Source organism: Triticum aestivum, chromosome 1D (genome assembly GCF_018294505.1).
Source record: "Triticum aestivum cultivar Chinese Spring chromosome 1D, IWGSC CS RefSeq v2.1, whole genome shotgun sequence".
NCBI lineage: Eukaryota > Viridiplantae > Streptophyta > Magnoliopsida > Poales > Poaceae > Triticum > Triticum aestivum.
The window spans coordinates 163,852,605-163,858,931 of record NC_057796.1 but is presented as its reverse complement, the minus strand read 5'-3'; positions in this window follow the sequence as shown (position 1 = coordinate 163,858,931).

The window sequence follows — 6,327 nt, the reverse complement described above, 5'->3', positions numbered from 1 at the left end:
ATAAATAAGTCATACAAGCATCATAATACAAGCCAGGGGCCTCGAGGGCTCGAATACAAGTGCTCGATCATAGACGAGTCAGCGGAAGCAACAATATCTGAGTACAGACATAGGTTAAACAAGTTTGCCTTAAGAAGGCTAGCACAAACTGGGATACAGATCGAACGAGGCGCAGGCCTCCTGCCTGGGATCCTCCTAACTACTCCTGGTCGTCGTCAGCGGCCTGCACGTAGTAGTAGGCACCTCCAGTGTCGTAGGAGTCGTCGTCGACGGTGGCGTCTGGCTCCTGGACTCCAACATCTGGTTGCGACAACCAGATAGAAAGGAAAAGGGGGAAAAGAGGGAGAAAGGCAACTGTGAGTACTCATCCAAAGTACTCGCAAGCAAGGAGCTACACTACATATGCATGGGTATATGTGTAAAGGGGCATATCAGTGGACTGAACTGCAGAATGCCAGAATAAAAGGGGGATAGCTAGTCCTGTCGAAGACTACGCTTCTGGCCATCTCCATCTTGCAGCATGTAGAAGAGAGTAGATTGAAGTCCTCCAAGTAGCATCGCATAGCATAATCCTACCCGGCGATCCCCTCCTCGTCGCCCTGTTAGAGAGCGATCACCGGGTTGTATCTGGCACTTGGAAGGGTGTATTTTATTCAGTATCCAGTTCTAGTTGTCATAAGGTCAAGGTACAACTCTGGGTCGTCCTTTTACCGAGGGACACGGCTATTCGAATAGATAAACTTCCCTGCAGGGGTGCACCACATAACCCAACACGCTCGATCCCATTTGGCCGGACACACTTTTCTGGGTCATGCCCGGCCTCGTAAGATCAACGCGTCGCAGCCCCACCTAGGCTCAACCGAGAGGTCAACACGCCGGTCTAAACCTATGCGCGCAGGGGTCTGGGCCCATCGCCCTATGCACACCTGCACATTGCAAGGGCGGCCGGAAGCAGACCTAGCCTAGTGGCGTTCCAGTCCAATCCGGCGCGCGTCGCTCCGTCGCTGACGTCAAAAAGAGCTTCGGCTGATACCACGATGTCGGGATACCCATAACTACTCCTGCGTAGATGGCTAGTGCGTATAGACCAAATGGCCAGACTCAGATCAAATACCAAGATCTCGTTAAGCGTGTTAAGTAACCGCAAACGTCGACCAGGGCCAGGCCCACCTCTCACCTAGGCGGTCTCAACCTGCCCTGTCGCTCCGCCACAAAGATCCACTTGCGGGTACTCCTACGAGCCGACCCGACTTTAGTCATCACATGTGTCATGTATATAGTATATAAGTATATACCGTGATCACCGCCCAGGTGATCACGGCCCGATAGTATAGCACAGCAGACGGACAAGAATGTAGGGCCACTGATGGAAAACTAGCATCCTATACTAAGCATGTAGGATTGCAGGTAAAGGTAACAACAATAGTAACAAGGATAGGCTATGCATCAGAATAGGATATCGGAAAGCAGTAACATGCTACACTACTCTAATGCAAGCAGTATAGAGAAGAATAGGCGATATCTGGTGACCAAGGGGGGGCTTGCCTAGTTGCTCTGGCAAGTAGGAGGGGTCGTCAACTCCGTAGTCGAACTGGGCAGCAGCAGTGTCGGTCTCGTAGTCTACCGGAGAGAAGAGGGGGAAGAAACAGTAAATACAATGCAAACATAAACATGACGATGCGTGACATGACAATGAGCAGTGCTAGGTGTGCCCTAACGCGACAGTAGGTGGTACCGGCGAAGGGGGGGGGCATCCGGGAAAGTATTCCCAATGTTTTGCGTTTTCGGACAGACGGACCGAAGGGGGAAAGTTGCGAGTTCGATATGTTAGGAAGGTGGGGTGGACGAACGGACTGCGTATCCGGATTCGTCTCGTCATTCTGAGCAACTTTCATGTAGAAAACATTTTCATCCGAGTTACGGTTTAAAAGATATGAATTTTCAAAGATTATTTGAATTTCTGGAATTATTTGAATTTAGCAAAAATGAATTATGACGTCAGCATGAGGTAACGCTGACGTCAGCAGGTCAACAGGTCGGCTGACCAGTCAAACCAGACAGGTGGGTCCTACCTGTCATAGACAGTGGACTAACAGAAGATTAAACTAACTAAATTTAGATTAGTTAACTACTGGACCCCACCTGTCATTGTCTAATCATCTAAACTAATTAGTTTTAATTATTAAAATGTTTTAATTACCGGATTAAGCGGTGGGGCCCGCACGTCAGTGGCTGGGGCCTGCCCAGTCAGCCCAGTTAACCAGGTCAACTGGTCAACAGGTCAACAGGGGGCCAGGGGGCCCACTGGCAGTGACCCAGGGGGTGGCCCCAGGTGTGCCAGCTCAGCGCGGCCGGCGGCTCAACGCCGGCGACGCCAAACGCGGCGGCGCGGCTCGGATCTCGCCGGAAAACGCGTACAGGGCTCGGGGAGGAGCGGGGCTAGCCTCATTCGAACGAGCTCTCAGCGCCGCATCCAGTGGTGGCCGTAGCATCGCGGACTTGGCCGGAATCGGCGCCGGTGAGCGGCGGAGGTGGCGGCGTGCACGGGTGCTCGACGAAGACGGAGCTACGGCGTGCTATCGAGCAAACGGAGAGGCTAGGGAGTATCTATGCGTTGTGGGGAGTGCAACAGGCCTGAGCCCGTGACCAAAAGGTCACCGGAGCCTTGCCGGCGGCGAGCTCCGCGGCCACGTGTTCAGGCGCAAGCAGAGCGGCGGCTACGAGAGCTCAAGAGGCCAGGAGAGCGAGGGGAGAGGATGAGGGGCTCACCGCGCGGCGCAAGAAAGGCCCGTGGGAGGTTTAGGAGCTGCTGTGCAGTGGATCGACGGCGGCGAGCTCCTGTGATCCGAAGTGGAAGACGAGGCCGGGGCAGCGTTCGGGGTCGCCCGGCGTCCTGCGGCTCAACGGGGAGGCGTAGTCGAGGGAGGCGGAGCGGCTAGACACGAAGAGGTCGCGAGGAAAGCACGGTGGTCGCGTGAACGACGGAGAACGGCGGCGACCGCGTCGGTCTCCTCTCCAGAACGAAGGAGAGGGAGAGGGGAGAGGTGGATCTGGGGGAGGGGAGGCGCAGAGGCGAGCGAGAGGGGGCAAGTGGGAGGCGCGATCGAGGAGGCGGAGCGTGGCGGCCTTATCCTTCCCCGTCGCCGGCGAGGGGGTGCGGTGGGGACCTGCCTCTGTTCTGACCCCGGTCGGGGGAACAGGGAAGGGGAGGGAGCGACCGAGCGAGGTGGGCCAGGCCGGCTGGGCCTGGGGGTCGGCCCAGTTGGGCCAGGGTCCAGTGGGGGAAGGGGGGGTTCCTTTTCTTGTTTGTTTTTTTGTTCTGTTTTCTCTTTTGTATTTTCTTTTCCTTTTATTTATTTTCTTTTCTGTTTTACATCATTTTAAAATAGTTAGGCATTTTCTAAAAATATGTTTTCTCCACAATAATTATCAGTGCAATATCTGGCACCCACCGAACATTTTTGTTTAAATTTTTGAAAACTTTTATTATTGACATTAATTTGAATTTAAATTTTTAAACGGTTTCGAATCATCGCGAGGTTAACAACAATAACCGTGGTGACGTGGCATCATTAGCGTGGGATTACTTTAGCTTAATTATCCGGGCGTCACACCAAGACCGCTTTCGGATCCCCATTTCTATCAATACTTCATATATATATTCGCAATATTCAGATTACATTATCAAACTCTTATTTGTTCTTTGATTGCATGCAGGAATGGACCTTCATGGTCAGGCTGATCGTGCTTCCAACATCGTCGGTAACCTCTCGGAGATTGGTTTGGCAATTGCTAAGGCACAACGCCGTGCACGCTTGTAGTCAGATCGTGAAAGTCGCCTCCACCAAATTGATAATTATCATCTCATCGAAAGATCAGGACCCTCACCTCTATCACCTTGATGTCAGTTGAGGCTCCCACATGAATGGACAAAGTACTCTCCTTCACCTCCATTGGACGGATCTTGCCGATAGAAAAGTCTTGAATTGCTTCCGAAGGATCTTTATCTCCTACATCAATTGGCAATTGCTTAACTTGCGATCCATTAGATTCATCAAACTTCACATCTACCGTCTTTTCAACTTTTCGAGTGAAGTTGTTGTAGACACGGTAAGTGTGAGAATTCGGTTTGTAACTAGGGAGGAAACCTTCATGAGATCTAGGAGCAAATTTTGAACGACAATGCTTATCAAGAGTGTAACACTTTGAGACAAATACTCGAAAGTATCCAACTTGTGGCTTGTTACCGGTGAGTAGCTCGTATGTCGTTTTACCAGGAAGCTTGTAATGATAAAGTCAATTTGTGGCATGACAAGCCGTCTCACCCGCTTTCACCCAAAAGTTTTTTGGCATCTTGTATTCATCTAACAACGTTCTCGCTATCTTGATAAGGGTACAGTTCTTCCTCTTAACAATGAAAGGTATCCACATTAGCATTCTTGAACTACGTTCCATTGTCACTCCAAACCTTCTTGATCTTCACTTCAACTTGATTTTGGGCCTTCCTGCGGAAGTTCTTATAGATCTTTTGTACCTGCAATTTGTCATCGAGAAAGAGCGCCCACGTAAATCTGGAAAAATCATCAACAATGACCAAACCGAAAGAGTTACCACCAAGGCTCTTGTAAGCATTGGGACCGAAGAGATCCATATGGAGTAGTTCAAGTGCTCTCCTCGTGGTCATAATGTTCTTCTGACTTCCTCAAACTTGTTTTCCTGCTTGGCAAGCACTACAAAGTCTATCCTTCTCAAATATAACATCTTTAACACCAAGGATATGATCTCCTTTAACAAGTTTATCAAGATTTCGCATGCCAACATGTTCTAGTCTTCTATGCCATAACCAACCTTTAGAAGATTTTGTAATAAGACATGTACAAGGTTGGGCTCTTTTGTGAAATCCACAAGGTATAGATCACCTGTACGGATACTGGTAAAGACCATATTATGATTATCTTGACGAAACACTTGGCAATCTACTTCGGTAATAGAACATTGAAACCAAAGTCGGCTAGTCTAGATACTAAAAGAAGTTGTAGCCAAGAGATTCAACAAGCATAACATTTTGAATGGAGCTATGATTGGATATGGTCATCTTACCAAGGCCAACTACCTTACCCATGGAGTTATCTCCAAAAGCCACATACTTGCGTGGACCATCATTTTTAGCAAGCTCACGGAACATGTCTCTATCTCCAGTCATGTGATTGGTGCGTCCACTATCAAGAATCCATTATTTTCCCGCGGCCATGTATTCTCGTAGATTTGCCATGAGACTAAGATTTCTCATAGACTTCTCATATTCTATGTCGAATTCTCAGTCCTCATCATAATAGCCATGTTCAACATCATCATCGTCATCATGTATGTGATCATCACCTAGGGGAATTGATTTGTTAGATTTATGATCATGCCAATGTGCAATTTTGTGAATTCTAATGGTTTCCATGATATTGTTGCTAATGGTTCCAACATCACTTTTAGCACGCATAAGATCACGAAGCTCAAATAGACATTCATCAAACTTAGGATCACTAGGCTTCATCTTATGAAAGGAACTGGGCTTATGAAGAATCTCATTAAGGTTCTTTAATGAGTAACTGGAAAAGCTCATCTCAATGTCGATCCATAAAGTGTATGTGCATTCAAAATTTTGCATACGAACAAGCACATTCTTAGGTAATCCTCTAATGATAAGATTGAGGGTTCTAAGATTACGAAGCATGTCAATTTCCTCTTTATGAGTGGGGTGCAAGGGATCAATAGGAGACACATAAGGATAATGAATATACTTGCTCAAGTTAAATTCATTAAAGATAGCAATCATTTCATTTTTCCAAGAGTTATAGTACTCTCCATCAAGAATGGGCACTCTACGTCTAAGACTCCCCAAAGTAGACACATCTATCTTCCTCCAATGATGATAAAACCAAAGCAATGGAGGCCAAGCTCTGATACCAATTGTAGGATCAGAGAAGATAGGTCTAGAGGGGGTGAATAGACTCTTAACCAACCAAAGGTGCAGTTTTTAGTTCTCTTGAAAATTAGGCAGATTTTGGCACTAGTTAAGATATCACCAAGACTTCATACACATGCATATCTAGACATAGGGCAGCGAAAATAGTAAAACATGCAACTGTGTGAAAAGTAAAGGGTAAAGATGGAAGATCAAATGCAATGAAGACACGGAGATTTTTTGCGTGGTTCCAATAGATGCTGCTATCGTACATCCACGTTGATGGAGACTTCAATCCACAGAGGGTAATGGTTGCGCGAGTCCATGGAGGGCTCTACCCATGAAGAGTCCACGAAGAAGAAACCTTGTCT